The following is a 21691-nucleotide window of genomic DNA, read 5'->3' as shown; positions in this document are numbered from 1 at the left end:
AGATTCTGAATTGACCACAACTTGTTATAAACAAACATAAAAATACATCCAAAGACTTCCTCCAATCTGTCTGTCTTGAAACATTACATGGAAAAAACAAACTTAACTTATGAGACAGTTTTGAAGAGAAAAGCTTCCAATTTTAGAAGCTCTTAAGCTTAACAAGTAAACAGTTCATGTTAAACCAACATAATACAGTGTAAATGGTGAAACACTTTCTGTACCTGAAGTTTAGTCAAAAAAGGGCCACTCTCTCTCTTAACCTTTGACCCATTTACTGAATAATCAGGATAAGACAAAAAAAATCAACAACAACCCAATAAGAGTTTTGTTTTGATTTCTGCATAATTAAATTTTCAAGTCAACTTCCCGTGGGGTTGGTAAAGAATGTAGTTAGTAAGTGACTTGCAATTGAAACCACACCCACTTGATGAGCTCACTGGAGCCCTGACACCTGCCCCACCTCTTGAGTCAGCTTGTGGTGGGTGGCTGCTGCTGCTGCTGCAAAGGGAAATGCTGGTGACAAATGCAGTTTCCATGAACCAAAATAGGTTCTGGCACATTTTGCTCGTAAGACTTTTTTTTTTTTTTCTATTTAAATCTCTTGAGAAAATTTTGGAATAAAACATGTTTACCATACTAAGATTTTTTCCTTTTCTTTTTTTTACAGCATGTTTCTCAATATTAAAAAATGTTTGAAGGCTAAGATGTAGTTTTAGTTTCTATTGCCACAGAGCTTTGAAGTATAAGGTTTTCTGGTTTCTCCATTCATTCCTAATTACAGCTAGTACATAACATTGCCTTTTTCCCAACTATGAGCTTTTTACTTTTTAGTAAAGAACCATCAACTAGGTGAAAAATCAGCTTTAAACAGGTCTTAAATCAGCCCTGAAATTGAAGTAAGCTCCTTCCTGCCAAAAGTGCAGAGACATCTGTTATCTCCTTCCTAATTCCACATGTTAAAATTACAACAGCATAGCAATTTCTTAGCATCATCTCTCACTCAATCATTACTATATGGATAAAATATTAAAATTAAATAATATCAGATATGCCAATCCCTAAAATGTTCATCTTTTGGGGATTTTTCATATCTTTAATATAATGTCCAACATGTGCACTTACAGTACCTATCTTAGTTCACCTTGGCTGTTACTTTTCTCAATCTCCATTTAATATTAACTACTATCAATTTTCATTCTGCATTAAATTAAATATATAGTAAGTAAACAACTAATTTTGTGGTGGAGGTTAATGGGAGTTGAACCCAGAGTCATTCTACCTCCAAGCTACACTCCCAGCCCTTTATTGTTTTTGATTTTTGAAACAGGGTTGTACTAGATTGATGAAAGTCTCATGACATCATCGAAGCTGTCCTTGAACCTGCAATTGATCCTATTTCAGCCTCCCAAATACTGGGATTACAGACATGCACCCCCACACAGGGATAACAACTGAATCTTTATTTAACAAATGTAACTTTCATTTGTTGTAAAATGTAATTGTCTTAAAACAAAATATCAAGCTAGATATAGCTTGGTGGTAGAACACGAACATATCATTAAAACATAATCAGGTTTTACTGATCTCTTTGTTACTGAATATATTATATTAGCTGAAATTCTGTAGATGTATTAATTCATGCACTTGTATACAAAATAGAAAATCTTCATATCACTGAATTTAATAACTATTTTAGATTTTGTATAATAATTACATGATAGTAGTAAAAACCATTTTATTATTTTTATTCTTTGTTATTATATAGTTGATCAACAGCCATTGTTAAAATTTTTTAAATAAAAAACCAAATGAAAGAACTATAATAATCTACCATCAGCCATCTGGAGAAAATCATATCTTTCAAAAGAGTAAAATAATATCTGTAAAATATTTCTGAAGAATTGCAATTTTTCTTGACATTCTGTTTGATAACCTTTTGAATGTGTTTCCTTTTCTTTGTTTCTTGCTGATAGTCTATTAAATCCCCAGACATAGCATCTAACATTTAGTATGCCCATCTTCATAGATCTCTCCCTCTAACCCATCATCCTTGGTTTTTATAAAGGACTCATGGTTTTGTAAGGAACAGAATATGTTAATATTTCAGAATTAATTTTATAGAAAAATCTGCTTCCCAGCTGAGAAATTTCTTTTGAATATTATATTAATGTAAAAATTATTTAATTGGCTCAATGACTTGTGCCCGCATAACTTAAGAGTTCATCAATTTGTGATTTTCATGCCTTTATCTGAAGAGGATGTGGGCAATCTCCTCCCATTCTTATCCACAGATATGGAGTTCTTAGATCTGAGGAAATGCTCTGGATGTTAATCCAATGTCTTTTATATGAGAAATATGAAACCAGCAGGATTATCTATCCCCTTTTATATTAGCTTGTCTGTTTTTCCTATGAGGATGCTTGAAGCATATTTTATGTTTAAATGCAAAATAAAAATCCAGCATTGGTATAAATATGTTTATTCAGTAGATTCTGACTTATGTTCAATAAATCTTTTGAATTCAAATATTTAATTCTAAATTTAGAGAGTATGCTCCATCCATTATCAAATTATTCATAGTATATTCTAGTGATTTTAATGATTTGTTTAATTAGCACTTCATAAGTTCTGCTCTTTCACTCTGGAATCCTTTTCTCTTTTTTTCTTTTTCTTTTTCTTTTCTTTTCTTTTTTTTTTTTTTTTTTTTTTTTTTTTTTTTGCAACCTCCCTAAGTAGCTGAGGTGGCTGAGAACCATGATCCTTTGTCTCAGCCTACGGAATGCTGAGATTACCACCTTGCACCACCACTCCCAGCCACTCTGAAATCTTCTTTAAAGAAAAAAAATACATGTAGCATGTTTGTTGGTTCTTTCCTTCAAGTTAAACATTACCTTTTGAGTTAGAAGAATCTCTACCCAGCTTTTTGTCAGTTTTTCAGTTTTTCAGTTTTTTAGTTTTGCAGTTATCATGACTGCTATTCCTGATTCGATGGTTTAATTAATAATTGGCATCCTGTGTATTTTGTCTTATCTCTTGCTGTTACCTTAGCTTTGACTCTATAAGAACACTTTCTCTTGAGGTATGGGGGTAAAATCCATGGGTATTCTACCTCCAAGCTACATCCTCAGCACTTTTCATTTCTTATTTTGAGACAAGATCTCATTAAGTGTCTGAGGCTAGTTTTGAACCTGCAATCCCCCTGTCTTAGCCTCCCACATACTGGCATTACAAATGTAATTTTAAAATTTCCTAAATGTTTATTTTGTTTCTTGAATAAGCTTATATTTAGGAAAATAAAAAATATGAGGTTTTTTCAGACTTGTTTCTATTCTAGTAGAAAACTGGGAATGTGTAAATTTAAAAATGCATGTTCATATGCCCATAGACTCAAGGGCCCCAGAGCAGGAATCGCATAACTAAGGATGATGAAGTCTCCACCAGTGTGCTGTCACCCCCCTTCCCTTAGAATGAACTCTTCCTATAGTCCATTGATCTTTGACAAAGAGGCCAAACTTGTACACTGGGAAAAAGACAGCCTTTTCAACAAATGGTACTGGGAGAACTGGCTATTCATTTGGAAAAAGATGGAACTAAATCCTTAGCTCTCATCATCCACATGAATCAACTCAAGGTAAATCAAAGACTTAGAAATTAGACCTGAGGCTGGGCGTGGTGGCGCACACTTGTAATCCCTGCACTTGGGAGGCTGAGACAGGAGGATCGCACAGGTTCGAAGCCAGCCTCAGCTACTTAGTGAGGCTTTCCGCAAATTAGCAAGACCCTGTTTCCAAATAAAATATAAAAAAGGTCTGGGAGTATAGCCCGGAGGTAGAAAGCCTCTGGGTTACACCCCTAGTACTACTAAAAAATAAATAAATAAATAAATAAATAAATAAATAAATTAGACCTGAGACTGTGAAGTTATTAGAGGAGGGCATAGGCTCAATACTCAAACATATAGGCACAGGCAGTAACTTTCTCAACAAGACCTCCAAAGCACAAGGAAATTAAAGCAAAAACTAACAAGTGGAATGGCATCAAACTAAAATGCTTTTTCTTATCAAAGTAAACCACCAAGAACTTAAAGAGGAAGCCTACAGAATGGGAGAAGATCTTTACCAGCACCACTCTGATAGGGGACTAATATCCAGAATATACAAAGAGCTCAAAAGACTCTACACTAGCAAAACAAATAACCCTATCAATAAATGGGCAACTGAATTGAATAGACACTTCCCAAAATAAGAGATACAAATGGCCAATAGATACATGAAAAAATGTTCAACATCATTAGCCATCAGGGAGATGCAAATCAAAACTACACTGAGATTCCATCTAACCCCAATCAGAATGGCAAGCATAAAGAAGTCAAATAACAAATGGTGGCGAGGATGTGGGGATAGAAGAACTCTCTTATACTGTTGGTGGGAGCACAAACTAGTTCAGCCACTATGGAGATCAGTGTGGAGATTCCTTAGAAAACTGGGAATGGATCCACCATGTGATCCAGCTCTACCACTCCTGGGTATCTTTTCAAAGGCAGTTTGAAATCAGAGAACTACAGTAATATATGCATGCCTATGTTCATAGCAGCACAATTCATGATAGCCAAAATATGGAATCAACCTAGGTCTCCATCAAGGGATGAATGGATTGTAAAGTTATGGGAATTCTACTCAGCAATAAAGCAGAACAAAATCATGTCATTTGCAAGAAGATGGAAAGACCTGGAGAGCATTATGTTAAGTGAGATCAACCAAGCACAAAAAGAGAAGGGACATATGTTTTCTCTAGTATGCCCAAACTAGGGAGTGTTAGGGATACCAGAAGTACTCCAGATAATGGAGAGGAAACCTCAGCAAAGCTAGAAAGGAAGGGTAGAAAAGGAAGAAGACTGAGGTTGATTAATGGAGGAGCTACATTTGAATATGTATATAAGTATGAATGTAGCATGGTCAGCCTGGACACTCATTGTTGGGAGAGGGGAAAGGGGAAGCAGTGGGGGGGTACCAAGAACTGTGTGAATGTATGTCATTTTCAATATGATCCATATAAAAAGAAAAAAAGAATGAACTTTTCCAATACTTGTCTAGAACTTTTGAGATGACAGCAAATCTTGTTTCAGATAAAGATAATGATGATAGATATATAGATGGATAGATAAATGTAAATGATAGGTGGCCTGTTGTATTACAAGCATTTAATAATATGACTATGATGACAGCAAAAATCATGACTTTAGAATACTATGCAACCCTTGACCCAATACAGAAACTTATAAATGCTATCTGATATTGCTAGTGTTCACTTTAATTGAAGAGAAAATCAACAATTTTCAAATATCCAGTAAAATAAAATATTTGAGCTCAATCAAAAGCAGCTACAAAACACAAAATAATGCAAATTTATTGTTCAGAATAGTGCATCTGAACTTTTAGGAGATAAGAATCATTTGAGCTATTTACAGAAAAAAATATACAGCAATTTATGGAATTAATTTATAAAAGTAATTTCAAAATGTGTTCCTAGATCATAAGCCCTCTTTTATTTTACTGGAATGAAAAATAAAAAGTTGGCAGCAAAACCTGTAACAAATATTTCCGAATGGAGATTTAATTAATTGCAAAAGCAATGTTTGGATAACTGCTGCCAAAATAAATAAATGCCATAAAGAAGACAGGCCTTCCATGTAATTTGCATTGTATTCTCATTTTTATCATCGATAACTCTGTGCTAAAGAGTCCATTGTGGACACAGCATTAGCATTATTCTGTTTTTCATAGATGTTATAAACTATATTTTCTCAGGTGGTTGGAAGGAAGGAGATGGACCAAGGCGAAGAGGGAACAAGAGGTTATTTTTCTGACCACCCTCCTGCTTTATTTAGAGCAACAGAGCATATTAAAACTATATTTGTTTGCAAATACCACCTATCCTTAAAACCTGGAGAAAATCACACATTTTCCTAGAATTTTGAGCTTTTATGAGAGTTCCAATCTAAAAACACTTTTCTATCAAGATATGTCTGCTGTTGGCCCCTTGTGTTATTGCCTAAAAAACCTAAACTAATTCCCAAATAAAATAATATTAATTTAGAAATAAATTCTAACTCTATGTTTATATTACCTATCATGTTGTGCTTCAACCCTCATGTTAATGGCTTTTCTCTTGTGATTTTTAAGTGTCTGGTGTCACTCCTTTTGTGAAATTTCATACTGAGTTTTCATATCTTATGAAATTCAAACATATGTTTTTCTTATGAGATTACCACCACATTCTGATCTGTTCCTCTTATGTACGTTTTCATATGCCTCACTATGATGCTTCATTTATTTACTTTAGTGCTATAAGTTAATATCAATCCCCTTTCATTTGCTTTTGGTTTTCATAAGTATGAAGTAGTTAAGAAATATTTTTAAACTAAACTTGAATAAGATAGTTTTAAAAGCTTAAAGAGACACCACAATGCTATAAGGAGTTTTTAACTCTAGACTTTGTTGCATAAACAACACCTTAAGTTGGGAGATGACACAATACATAGCCATCCATAATGTATGTCTGAATGAATGAGAAACTAGAGCCACACAATGTCAGAGTACATTTTCTGCCATTATCCATCAGGTAGTAACACTAAAGAAGGTGCTTCTATGTCTGCAGACTTATCATGGATTTCCTCTCATGAAACTCAAGGTGAGAATTCGTGTGAGTTAAAAATAAACTTTCATTGGGTTAAAAACAAACAAACAAACACAATCAGAAAAGTCTCTTGGAACTCTCCTGCTTCACATGGCAGCTACAAGCACTGCCTACTTTTAGAAGCTCTTGACAAGGAAACTTTAGTTTATCTGCAGACAAAATCAGTCCTTCAGCCTCCCAGCATGCAATGCATGGTGTGAACGTATTGCAGCATTAGTAAACCTAAAACTGTATCAATAGCTTCGATGAAACCTTGGCAAATGAGACAAAAAGGCATAAATATTCGACTTAAAGATATGGTGGTATTCTGATAGAGTTTGACATTAACAGGTAGAGAGGACAGAATGCTAAGAAACAACTCATGTCAGGGGCTGGAAAAGAAGAAAGCATCTCAAATATTAATGCTTCGGTTACGCTTGCTCAAGGGTCTTAGCAAAATCTCAATAATGAAAGCCTTATATTTCATACTAGAATCAAAATACAGATTATTTTATATGTATTCAGGTATCTCCACCCAATTGTTTGTTCTATTTATAGATTTTATGCTTAACACTTTTAAGTGCTTTTAGTCTAACTTTGATTCTGTTTCCTAGAAGTTAACATTGCACACTTTGAGGAAATTCCTATTCTAAATGAAATTAATGGCAGCTAGACGCCCTGCCTCGCCAACCCAACACAGTTTTATTTTCCTCCATGTATCTTTATGATTGCATCCTGGGCCTAGGAACACAAGGGCTATTCTAGCTGAATGATGTAGAGTTTAATAAAGTATGTAGAATGGCCACTGGGAATTGGTCTAAGACCTAGATCTAGAATACTAGATACAAAAATAAATTGAGTATTATTAGATTACTAAATGACCTATTTTTTTCTATCTTGATTTCTCAATAGGATTTAGCGAAATCACATAAGCAACCAAACAAAGTAGAGAAGAAATCAGGGAGCCACAAATACCTGCCCATTTCTCACCATTATTTCTATTTTTTTCCCCAAGTCAGGGAACTACACATATCTACCCATTTCTCGCTGTTATTTCTATTTTTTCCTAAGTTCCATTGATTTACTTTTTAATGTTATATGATTTATCATTCTAAAATATCTGACCACATCAAATATGAATTTTGCCCTCATATGTGTCTTTTCTATGTCTCTGACTGTAAAACTATCCCCCTTTTAACCCTTCCTCTGCAACAAACCATTCCACAAGTCTTTCTTGACTCCTTTTTTCTAGTCATCTTAAATACATAGGCCCATCTCCGAGTATGGCCCTTTTTCACATCTGACAGATACAGAGACAATAAAGACATAGGAATGCACTCTTACAAACAATGATCACTGATTTTCATTTTGTCCGATAGACAGTAATTACAAATAATCTCAAAATTATGAGGTAGAATAAATTTACACCCTCCCGTAAATGATAAATGTGCATACTGCCTGTCCCTCTCAAATTTAATGGTGCAGTCTTTAGCTAAACTATAAACTTCTGTATCTATCTAATGCATCGCTAACTAAATGGGACCAACAATAGTAACAAGAATTTCTACTGAATGACAACTGATAAAAATGTCATCAGAGGAATATTTCTACTCGTAAAACATAAAATGATCAACCTAAAAAATGTAGATTGGTGAGTTAGGTATAAGTGCAAATGTTCATGTTTGGGTCAGAGTATAAATTTTTTAAGTAAAAAATTGTCGGGAATCCTGCCCGACAGCTGACGGGGCTTGGCGAGATGATGAGTACCGGACGACTCGAACACACACACCCACGAGCCGGGAGTCAAGTCAAGCGAGATCTCATTTATTTCTCTCCAAGCAGTTCTTTATATAGCACCAAGTCACGAGGGGAATTTAGCCTAGCCTATCCGGGATAAGGATCGCTATCAGGTCGAATCTTCTTAGGCTTAGGCGCTATATAGACACACCCTAATCTTCTTAGGCTTAGGCGCTATATAGACACACCCTATTACTTAAAGCTTTGCCTTAGGCCATAGGCCGCTCAGGCCAAATCTTCTTAGGCGCTGTATAGACACACCCCATCAAAAAATATGTTGCTTGATAATATTCTCTTGCTTTTATGCAGCAAGTTTATTTCTTTGCTACATATTTTTATTCATGCACTAAACCAAAGTTAGTGTTTTTGTCCTTCATGTAAAATGTAAGGGACATAGTTTTATTTCAGTGGCAATGATGAAATTTATATTACATAATCTTTAAAAAAAGTGGTCATTGACAAATTAGCAATTGTATATTCTGACAATTTATTATTACTATACAAGACTGTTATATTTTTAGGGGAAGACTATGTAGAAAACATTAATAGTATACTGAAGCCCATTTAGTGAGATGATTTAACAAACCTACCATTGTGAGAAAAAAAAATAAGGCAAATAAAAGTAAAACACCAGAAAGTACACAGAAGCCCTCTTCTGTGTTACCATGACACCAATTACAGAAATCCAAGAGAGTTTGAATCTTGCCTCTGGCAATGTTATATATATATAATATGTGTAAAATGTATTTCCAAACCTTGAATTGAAAATTTGCTTCTCTTTTCTTCAGTACTTCTTATGGGCTGAGAAAACAAAAGTCTTCAGGAAAAAGAATAATATGACTTAAAAAATAAACTTATAGACTTTTGGTACTTCCATTCCTACATTTTGTACTCTGAGACTTCTTTGTAACTTTGTGTTGCCAACGAGAATAGTATTTTCATAAAGCAATACTGGCAGTTAAGTCTATATTACTCAAAAAAAAAGGAGCTAATTAGAATTAGGAAGGAGCTATACTTACCTGCAGTTCACTTGGTTTTGTGACTGTATTTGCACCCAGTTCAGTCGCCAACCATCCAGCTTCTGTTCCCTAGAGAGACAACACAGGGACCACTCTGTTTCTGAGCAGAATCTTTCCAGAAAACTGGCAGAGGTCCCTCAGGGATTTTTAAATAGGGATTAAGCAATGAAGTACGGGTGGATGGAGGTCAGGGCAAAAAAACAACATGAGAAAAATATGTACTCTTAGCATAGTGCTGGATCTTAACGGGAATTCAAATACTCAATTAATAAAAACTATTTTCACATCTTATACATTTTATTATCAAGGTCGCTGGTTTAACAATCCACAAAGAGGCACTTTAAATGAGGAACAGGCCACACCCACAACCATGCCCATGCAACTCTGCAAGTTCTAAGCCAGGTATCAGCATTAAAAGAATGCTAACAATATTCATAGCCACCAATTTCAATTTATAGTATAATATACCATACTGCAAAGTGGTTTCCTATAATATATTTACAGGATCACAAATAATCATTGTGGAATTCTGAGCCTTTGCGTTGAAAGTAACGTCAACGCTCTTTTTCCTCACAGCACAAACTATTCCAAGTTTTTCCTAGAATTCCTTGGAAAATAACAAAGGCACAAACCATAGCCATTCTAAAGCACAATCTCACAAGTAGGGTAATGAACCTTAGAGAGTTGTAGATAAAACTCTTTGTAACTTCCCCTTGCATTACTCTTATTAGCTGTGGCAAAAGAATGGAAGACAGTGTGGAGCTACCTAAACTTCTCCTTAAAAATCTGTCTTGGGTTGAAAAACTGAGGGGGGGGGGAAAGGAGCATTTACTGATCATAGATTAAAAACACTGCACAAACTTCATCACTTATATGTTACATGCTTAACCAATGAAGTAGTCCTGTGAGGTTGGTGGTATTTACCCCAATTTGCCAATGATAAAACTGATGCTCAGAAAGATGACCTGGTGTGTTCAAGGTCACACTGCTCATACGGGTCTTGCTGACTCTGTGGCAGCTCTGGCTTCTAAGATTTATGGAAACACATGCCCAAGTTCGTTTTCAGAGATCTTTCCAGGAAAAACTTTGAAGAACGCTTTTTTCTTATTTAATGCAAGACTGTCATTTTAAAATGATAGAAGAGACTGAGGACTTTTAATGAAAGAGAGAAAGAGGAGAAGGGAATGAGAAAGAACGGGATTTTCTAGCCTTCAGGATGTTTGCTCTGGTAAATAGGAAGAAAGAAGGAACATGTAAACCCCTTTCTTCTTTGAGGGACCTCATCAGTCAAAGCAGAAATATGGGTGAAAGCTCTGGCACTTTCCCTTAAAAAGGAAATTCAACAGCAGAGATGCCTATAATCCCAGGATGGGAGGCTGAGACAAAAGGATCACAAGTTCCAGGCCAGCCTCAGCAATTTTGAGAGACCCTCCGCAACTTAGTGAAACCCTATTTCAAAATTAAAAAAATAAAGAGGGCTTGGGGTGTGCCTTGGAGATAAAATGCCTTTAGGTTTTATGTCTGGAATCGAAAAAAAACATGGTCAGGGAAATTTAAGATGAGTTAATGTTCAAATTTCACATAACTAATTGAAAAATTAATAATTCTAATATTTAGAATTTCAAAACAGGACTTATGTGAGTTTTTTTTAAAGCAAACCTATTGGGTTGAATGAGAAAAATTTGCCACTTTTGTAGATAAAAATAGAATAGTCAAATAATGGCAATTTCATGATTCATGATATTGTATTATTATGTTAATGTCAATCCAAACAAGGGGAGACCCAAACAATGAGTATTTAAAATATTGATGATAAGATTATTTATTTATTTATTTATTTATTTAGGTGGTACTGGGGTGGAACCCAGGGGCTTTCTACCTCCGGGCTATACTCCCAGATTTATTTATATTTTATTTGGAAACAGGGTCTCACTAAGTAGCTGAGGCTGGCTTTGAACCTGCGCGATCCTCCTGTCTCAGCCTCCCAAACACGGGGATTACAACCATGCACCACCACACCCGGCGACAAGATTATTTTAAAATACAAGTTTGGATCTGCAAAATTTATCTGATCAACACTGATAGGCCAGTTTTCAGGTAGATAATTCCCAAAGGACAAGAGCCCAGAGCTCTGAAATATTCAGGAAAGAGTCCTTTGCTGTGACAGCAGTGTGACACACTGCAAAGCCAAACAGGTGTAAACAGAAGTTGTACTTCCCCCAGGCCAGGGGCAGTTTCTCAGGCTAAGCCAGCTGATCTGTTCTTAACTATTCTCACAGATGTGGCAAGGCTTTAGTTAGAACCTCAGTAGAATTTCTATTCAGCCAATAACTGTGTGAACATACCAGTCTGATTTTTAAAGGGCAGACCTTGGAGGTTTAGCATAACTAAACCCGAATTAACATGTTTGCAACCAGCTCCCAGGCACACTGTTGACTACACTGGCCAATTCCAGCATCCAACCAACCCCCTTAGGTTTTCTACCACATGCTTGAGAGGCCTGTTCTCCATGGCAGGGACAGAATGTATCCTGTAGGCTCCCTATGCAGCAAGAGGCTGAAGCAGCATTTAAATTTGATCCTTGGTGCCAAGGGGGAAATACAGAGCTTTCCAATTTCAGGAGCAGAGTTGGAATGAAATTCAGCTGCTATCACTGTCATGCTTAGAAGAACGAAGAGGCAGACAAGCCCAAGAGGAGATAGTCACAACAAATGAGAACTCTGCAGATCTCTAAACTGAAAATTGACTGCCAAGCCTTCTCCTCTGACAGTTCACACTTCCGTGCACTCCTGGGAAACCCAGGTTCTCCACAGATAGACATTTGTGGATTGTGTTTTCTCTTCCAATGCACTGAAATGGACATGTTCCTTTCTGCTTTGCTTCTTTACCCCCAAATTAAAAAGTACACTTAACTTGCTACGATCATCCCAGAAACTAGGTCTAGATCCCACAGACTTAGAGGACTGAGAGGAGAAGAAAACTCAGAAATGTTTACAAGAACTACATCAGTCTTGGAATGAAAATTGTGATAAGGGTAGCCAGGTGTAATCCTGGTTTATAATTCTAGTACTCCAGAGGCTGAGACAGAAGGATGGACCAGCCTCAGCAGTTGAGTGAAGCCCTCTGCAACCAACCGAGTAAGACCCTGCCTCAAATAAATACATAAATAAAATAGGGCTGGGGATGTAGTTCAGAGGTAGAATGCTCCTGAGTTCAGTCCTTAGTCTCACACACACACACACACACACACACACACACACACACACACACATTCTGATAAGACTAACATGTCTCAAACACACACAACTTAGTCAAGTAAGACAACATTGAGGGAATGGGTATGGGTTTAACTTATAAAGATTCAAGAAAATGTACGAGTACTAATATATAATAATTTAAGATTTTTTGTTGTTGTTGTTGTTGTTTTAAAGAGTATACAGCAGGGCATGGTGGCATACACTTGTAATCCCAGCATTCGGGAGGCTGAGACAGGATGATCATGGTTTACAGCCAGCCTCAGCTACTTAGTGAGGTCCTCTGTAACTTAGTGAGAACCTGGGCTGGGGGTGTAGCTTAGAGGTAGAAAGTCCCTGGGTTCCATCCCTAGTACAGCAAAAATAAATGAATAAATAAATAATTAAAAAGTAAAGAGTATACATCTCGAAGTTTTCTAAGCCTTTCTAACTCCTCCATTCTTCCCCACCTAAACTCTTAGATTTTTTTCTCTTTATTTAAAAAGAGAACTTTTGACATAGTTTCTTAAAGGGGGTAGGCATTTACATATAACTTTAAATGCAACCTGCCATTTATTCACAAATGGTTTCTTTAGAATGGCTTTATGATTTACATATCTCATTATGACTTAAGGTACAGAAAAGTGGAGAGTTGTTCAATAAAGTTACTAAGTAAAGAAAATCCAAGATTGTATGTCAGACCCTCCTAAAATAATAACATTTATTTTTCCCATTATGACTGATATCCTGCACATTTTAGTCAATTTTCTTTAGTATAACAAAATAAAGGAGGTTTGTGTGGGTAAAAAGAAAAAGTACCTCTATGCCTTCTGGGTTCAGCCCTAACTGTTACAAGCTATTTTTTGAAAATTCTATCCCCGGAATCTGCTATACCCATGGAGTAAACAGACTAAGCTGGAACCTCTCTGTGTTATACAATTAAATTACGCATGGCTGAAAAGAAACTGTTTTTCTTTTGCAAAATTCAGCTAACAAAAATGGGCTTTCCTAGCTTTGTTCATATTGACTTTTTTATCTAACATACTCCTTAAGTCATATTGTGTACATTGTGGTACAAACAATTTTTTTCCCATTAGGAACATGCTTCTCTGTCCTTTGGATAAAACATAAAGATTTTCCTTTAGGAAAGTGGGGCACATTGTATTTTTACTCCCATTTTATCCCCCTTCTATATTTATGCTCTTTGTTGTTCCTCCAATAGAAGGTAGAGTCATCTCTCTATCTCACTGATGTAGCTTTGGATAAGTTATTCACTTTAATCAATGGAACATTAGCCGAAATGACAGAGGTTTCAAGCATACTATAGCAGTACCCAACTTTTCCACATCCATTGCCATAAAAAGATGTTGCAAGCCGGGCGTGGTGGTGCACACTTGTAATCCCCACGTTTGGGAGGGGGAGGCAGAGACAGGAGGATCCCGCAGGTTCGAATCCAGCCTCACTGGCTTAAGAGACCCTGTTTCCAAACAAACAAACAAACAAACAAACAAACAAACAAACAAATAGGTCTGGGAATGTAGCCCGGAGGTAGAAGGGCTTACCACCAAAAAAAAAAAAAAAAGATGTTGCAAGCCGGGTGTGGCAGCATATGCCTGTAATCCCAATATTTAGGAGTAAATTAAGACAGAAAGATTGCAGGTTTGAGGCCAGCCTCAGCAAGTAGGGAGACTCTTATCAACCTAGTAAAACCCTGTTTCAAAATAAAAAATAAAATAGGGCCAAGGTTGTGGCTCAGAGGTAGAATGTCCCTGAGTTCAATCCCTCAGTACCCCCCCCCAAAAAAAAATTTTCAGAGAGCACATAGATACCAGAACAATAGGGCAATAGGAGACATAGGAAGTGTTAACCAACCACCTGGCCTGTGTGAGCACAGTCAAGATCAACAGTACTCCAGATACCGTACAGAGACATAGCTAGGAAATAATTGCTTATTGCTTATTGCTGTATGGTTAATACTTTGTAGTTTGTTATTCAGTATCATTGGCACCATTTCTGAAACAGAAGCCAAGTCTTGCCTTTGTGATTCTTTGTGATATTTTCAGTAAAGATTCTCTGCTTTCACCAGATAAGAGATGGGCAGTTGAACAAAGCTGGGTCAATATGACTCTTCCAATAATTTAAATCAATCGAAGTGACAAAGACAGAAAATAGTTGGGGTTATTTTATCTGGGAATTTGAAGAGACTGTGCAATACTTCTTAAAGCCTAAGTAGTTCTTGGCTTTTCTAAGGTATTTTTCCAGCATTTTCCTCTATCCCAGTGAATTAGCCTCCATTCATGAAATTCATTAATTTATTCTTAAGTTAGTGACTGAATTCTCTGGTTTTGGTAAATAAAAATGTGAATGGATACAAGGATTTAATTTTAAATATTTAAACAAATTTATTAAATAGAAAAAAAGTAATTATTTTTTCTAGGACTGATTGACTATGAGTGAAGAATTTTTGACTACAAGGAAACACTTCTCCAGAAAAGTTAAAAAAGAAGCACCTCAGTATCAGATAACTTAAATAAGTTCTAAGCTATACTTTATGAAATCAAAAAGGGCTCTTGAAACTTCTGTACCTTGTTGAATGCAAATTAAGTCAAAATTATGATAAACTCAAATAACCTCTAAAAATGATACCATTTATTGCAAACAGTAATTTTATGCCTGCTTCCAGCAAAATGTTGATGAAAATAATCTGAAAACTCACCTGTTGATATATGGGAGAATATTTTAAAATATACTTTCAACCTCATAGGTAATATTTATAGTCGCAAGAAACCTTCGGGGTCCAAAACTGAAGTTGAAGCTGCCATTAGGGGAAGAAATGCATGAATCGATAATTTAGCTAAAGTGACATGGGACAGGTAATATCTTTCTCACAGCATTTTAATTTTGCTGCCCGGATAATAATTCTCTCTATCTGGAAGAGAAAAGAGATAATCCCTGAAAAGGTTGTGAGACATAACCTCAATAAAAGAGTGGATAGAAACAACCAGTAAAAGCATAATTCCCCCTAGACATTGAGTGAATAAAAATCTTTGCCAGATTTCAAAATATTTCTGGGCAAGCCAGAGTGGTGGTGCACACTTGTAATCCCAGTACTTGGGAATCTGAGACAGGAGAAACGAAAGTTCACAGGCAGCGTTGGCAACTTAGTAAGGCCCTCTGCAACTTAGTGAGATCCTGTTTACAAATAAAAGTATAAATGGGGCTGGGGATGTAGCTCAAAGGTAAAATGCCCCTGGGTTCAATCCCCATACCACAACAAAATAAAAAATAAAAATATTCCTGAGCCTAACATGAATTTTGAGTTTTACATCAAGGTATCAAATATCAGCATCCCTACAACCCTTAAGCTATGAAACTGGTATAAAAAGACAGTACCAGTTTGATTAACATACCCTTTAGCACCTGAAATAATTTGATGCAAGCACCTATAAATAGTCAATATTAACAATAAATAGAAAGCAGAGGTAAAGTTATACTAGAGATTAAAAATAGTAAGAGAAACCAGGCATGGTGGTTCATCCCTGTAATTTCTGTACTTGAGACAGGAGGATCACAGGTTCAAGACCAGCCTCAGAAACATAGGGAAACTCAAAGCAACCTAGCGAGACCCTGTTTCGAAACAAAACAGCAACAAAATATAGTAAGAGAAAGGTAAGAAAAAATAGCTAGTGAATATGAATATTTACTCAAGAAATTACATTGCTGGGAAATTACACTGCACAAACATGGCTCAATAAAAGACCTATAAGCAAACTTAACAAGTCTACATTAGAATTTCTTAACCTCAGCAACACTGGCAAATAATTATTTTCTTTGGACCAAATAATTATTTAGCACCAGAAACTGTCTCATACTTTGTAGAATATTTAGCAGCATATCTGGCCTCCATCTGCTGGATGTCTGTAGCACCCTCAGAGTTGTAACTATTTTGTCTTCAAATATTTAATGTCCTCCTGATAGACAATATGTCTTTGACGAAGACATCATTATGTGGTATGTGACTGCATGTACAATTTTCTAAAGCCTCGAATTCACCAATAACCTTTTTCTTAAAACATCTGTCCCTGGAACTCAGGAGAGAATTCAGTTTATGCAATGGTAATTATATTAATGTGAAAACTACAGAAGGAAAGAATTATAAGGGATGTAGATAGGTGTAATTTCTTGAGGAAAAAATAAAACATTCTAAAAATTAGAAAATGATTTTTAAAATGTACATCATGAGTGAATTGAGAATATTCTAGGAAACCAAGAACAGGTATTAGAAAAAGTATTTTACTTCACCACATCAATACTATTACAGGTTCATGAGAGCATATGAATGAGTCTCATACAGATAATATTCAGCAAAGGAACTTATAAACAAGCTACCACTCCATTTATATATATTTCAATAGCAGACACAACTAGCATATAGTGTTAGAAATGAGGATGGTACTTGGCAGGTGCAGGTGAAAGGTATTGAAAAAATAAGACTTAATTGGAAACTACTGGAACACTGATAATGTTAAGGTTCTTGATTTGAGGGTTGATTACATAAGTGTTTCAACTTTGAAAATTCATTCTGTTCTATACCTATGATTTGTGTGCTTTTTTTTTTTAAATGGGAGAAATTTGAATTACTTTACCTGATAAAATATCTATAATTAGATTAAAAGTAATATCAAAATTACTAGGCACTGCCAAATGGTTTCTAAAGTAGTCAATTTATACTTTCAGCAGCAGGGTTTGAGAATATCAGTTGCCCTACTTTCTCCCAGTATTTGATATTTTTATCCATTTTTCCCATTGTCATGGATAAGAGTTTTATTTTGCATTCTCCTGATAAATATTGCAGTTGAAAATACAATTTTCATGTGGACATCCTCTTTATATTTCTCTTCAAGTTTTTCCTCATTTTTCAAGGGATATTTGTCATTTTCTTTCCTTCTTTAGAAAACCTTTTCTGAATAGATATGTTAAATATTCTACTGGTAATATTTTCTCTCATTAGAAAGGTTGCTTTTCAACTGTTGTATTGGTATTTCTTAATAGAAATTCTTAATTATAACATTTTGTAATTTATCCATTCTGTCATTACTAATACTTTTTTGTGTCTTGCTAAGAAACCTTTCCTTATAGTAAAACCACAGAGTTGTTATATTTTCTCTAAAATTTTGTCTTACCAATTATATTTATTATCAACATTAATTTTTGTTTCTAAGTAATATATTATTTTGCATTCTCCTGATAAATATTACAGTTGAAAATATAATTTTCATGTGATATTTCCTTTGTATGTCTCTTCAAGTATATACATATATATAGAGAGATAAATAATTGATACATGTATATGTACCAATTGGCACAGGACCACTTATTTTTAAAAAGACTATCACGCCGGGCATGGTGGCGCACACTTGTAATCCCCGTGCTTGGAAAGCGCAGACAGGGGGATCTCACAGGTTTGTAGTCAGCCACGCTGGCTTAAGAAACCCTGTTTCCAAATAAATAAAAAACATAAAATAGGTCTGGGAGTGTAGCCCGGAGGTAGAAGGGATTCCAGGAACCACAGTACCACCAAAACAAACAAACAAACAAAAAACTATCATATCATCGATTGATTTTAGAGTTAATTTTGCTACGAAAGAGGTGATTGTATATGTATAGACTTGATTCATGGTACTCTACAGTATCATTGTATATGTTTCCTATTATTTTGTTCATAAAATATATTCTTAATTAATATAGTTTTAAAACATATTTTTAGAAAATTTAAAAAGTTTTACTTTTCTGTTTTCCCATTTTTACTTTTTGGTGCTTTGCGATTGCATAAATTGGATATTAGTTTTTTTTACAAAAGGGAATTATATTGAATCTAGATTAATTTATGGTAGAATAAAAAATCTTTAAAATGATGAGTTTTATAATACATAGACATAGTGTATTCTTTTATTTTCTTAGGTTTTAATTTTTTTCAACTAATACATCATAGTTTTCAATATATAGTTCTTGAATATTTTGTTATATTAATTTCCAGGTGTCATGCTCTGATAAATCCTACACATTTGCCTCTTTTCTATTTCTTGCTGGAATATAGACACAGTACTAAATTTTTCTACATCAATTTATGTTGAGTAGTAGCAAATTTACTTATTTTTTAAATTTATTTATTTATTCATTTGCAATACTGGGAATGAAACCCAGGGGCATTCTATCTCCGAGAGACACTTACTCCCAGCCTTATTTTTAAATCTTTATTTTGAAACAGGGTCTCACGGAGTTGCAAAGGGACTCACTAAGTAGCTGAGGCTGTCCATGAACCTTGGTCCTCCCATCTCAGTCTCCCAAATGCTGGGATGATAAGTGTGTGCCACCATGCTCGGTGCAAATTTATTTATTTATAATAGTTTGATTACAGTTAATTTATAAATTTTTCAATTCATAATTATGTCTTCTTACAATAGTATGTTTCTGTTATTAAACATAGGGGAAAATTAGACTATCCCAATCAGTTGCAAACTAAACTAAACTCTTCAGCCCGGCATGGTGGCACACACTTGTAATCTCAGCATTTGGGAGGTTGAGACAGGAGGACCAAGGTTTGTGGAAAGCCTCAGCTACTTAGTGAGTCCCTTTGCAACTCAGTGAGACCCTGTTTTAAAATAAAGAATAAAAAATAGGGCTGGGGGGGATATAGCTCAGAGGTAGAATTCCCCTGGGTTCCTTCCCCAGTACTGAAAAAATAAAATAAAAAATAAACTCATCAAATGACCTATATTCCCTATAAGTACTTCACATCTCTCAATTAATGCAGGAATGTTTAATTATTGAGTGCTTGCACTATGCAAAGTCTAGTACTATAAGAAATGAAAATATGCATATTCATATAGAATAAAATAAATTGAAAGAATTCACCTGTGATTTGTGAGACCATAGATCAATCTAAAGGGCATTATGTTAGTAAAATAAGCCAGACACAAGGCAGGCACTATGACTCAGGCTTTTAATCCCATTACTTGAAGGCTCAGATAGGAGACTGGCAAGTTCAAGGCCAATGTCAGAAACTTAGCCAGACCCTCAGACCCTGTTTCAAAGTGAAAGTAAAATAGGGTTGAGGATTTGGCTCGAAGGTAGAATACTCCTGGGTTTGATCCCCAGTGTAAAATAAGTAAATAAGTGCCAAACACACAAATACAAATGCCACATAAAGTTATTAAGATGTAGAGTCTAAAAAAGTTATTCGAAGAATTAGAAAGCATATAGTTACCAAGGACTGAGAAGACTGGGGGTGAGGAAAGTTGGAGAGATAATCAAAGGATACAAAATTTAAGTCAGGTAGAAGAAATTAGCTCCAGAAATATATTACACAATTACTGTTAATAACAATATATTGTAGTCATCAAAACTGCTAAGAAAATGAAAGTTAAATGTTCATATCATAAAAATAGCCATGAAAGTAATGCGTATAATAATTAGCTGGATTTAGTCATTTTACTAAATATACTATATCTATATCTATATCTATCTATCTATATATATATATATATATATATATCCATGTTCACTTTAATTTTATCTTTCAATTCAAAGAAAAATAGGAAGAAATGAAATAATTCATTTAATTCTCTTGAGACTTCAAAGAACAAAACATATTACTTCTAACCCTGCCGTGGTGGCATATGCTGTAATCCCAGCATTTGGAAGGCTGAGACAGGAGGATTATGGTTCTCAGACAGCCTCAACTACTTAGTGAGACCTTTTACAACTCAGAGAGACCCTGTTTTAAAATAAAGAATAAAAAATAGGGCCTGAGATCTAGCTCAAAGGTAGAATGCCCCTGGGTTCCACCCTCAGTACAGAAAAACAACAACAACAACAGCATATTACTTCTTACGGGAGAAGACTTGGAAGAGCTCTCATTTCGTTATTTGGACCAACTCTCTCCAGATGAGTTGAATTTAAGAGAAGTGGAGGCAGGAGTGAGGAGTACACTAACACCTGGAAGTCTCTCTCCCACTTCTCCAACATCTCAGTACAGAAGCTCAACTCCATGGAAGAGGTGATTATACACTTTTGGTAATTCACAGAAAAGTAATTTGAAGCTCGAAACTTTCTTTGCTTTTATTTATTTATTATTATTTATTTATTATTTATTTATTTATTATTTATTTATTTATTGCGGCACTGGGGATGGAACCTAGGGGCATTTTACCTCTGAGCTACACCCCTAGCCCTATTTTTTATTATTCTTTATTTTGAAACAGGGTCTCACTGAGTTGCAAAGGGCTTAAGTAGCTGAGGCTGTCCACGAACTACAATTTTCCTGTCTCATCCTCCCAAAAGCATGAGCCACCATACCCAGCTTCTTTGCTTATTAATAAAGCACATTTTCATGTAGCATAGCATAGCTATAAAAATGTATAATTTTTTATCCTTAAAACATTAGTTAAGACCTACAAAGAATCCATGACATGCATTCCAGAATTGTCCAATAATCCTATTAACTTTGAGTCTACACATTTTATTAGAGTTGTAAAGTTATCGATGCCCTTACTACCACAAAGATTGAAATACCAATCCTGATGGTGAGTCAATAGAAAAGATTCCTACATGAATGGGAGCAAATTCTTGTCAATAAAGATGCTCCAGTTTAAGCATTGCTGGCATTGCCTGAATATTGTAAAACCTCCATACAATTCATCACATTGAAGGGTATAGCTTTTATGTAGTTGAAGGAATTCTCCATGAGACAAAGATGAACAACAAATTCAACAAGCTTTAAGGAAGATGTTTGTGTGTGGTTTAGAAATATCTTTCCTTTGAGACAAATGGCATATGTGAGAAAGGATATGATTTTTGGTGAACAGAAGATCTGATTTTGAGAATTTTGATCAGTATTACCTAGATACTTTATTTGTTATTTGAGTAAAAATAGTCACAGGCTCCAGTTTACCCAAAGCAGGT

At 35.2% G+C, this 21691-nt stretch overlaps 1 pseudogene across 1 annotated transcript in view; it reads right to left on the bottom strand.

The window, feature by feature from the left end:
• Positions 1-10487, bottom strand: part of LOC308270979 (eukaryotic translation elongation factor 1 epsilon-1-like) — a 70149-nt pseudogene extending 59662 nt beyond the window's left edge. Inside the window, exons 1-2 of the transcript in view lie at positions 10419-10487; positions 9495-9563 (exon numbers count right to left, since the gene is read on the bottom strand). The product of the transcript in view is annotated as a eukaryotic translation elongation factor 1 epsilon-1-like (transcript). The remainder of the gene's footprint in view (positions 1-9494; positions 9564-10418) is intronic.
• Positions 10488-21691: the final 11204 nt, after the last annotated feature.

Source organism: Muscardinus avellanarius (genome assembly GCF_963383645.1).
Source record: "Muscardinus avellanarius genome assembly, chromosome: 12".
NCBI lineage: Eukaryota > Metazoa > Chordata > Mammalia > Rodentia > Gliridae > Muscardinus > Muscardinus avellanarius.
The sequence above is the reverse complement of the archived record's forward strand: the minus strand, read 5'-3'. Positions and strand labels throughout refer to the sequence as shown.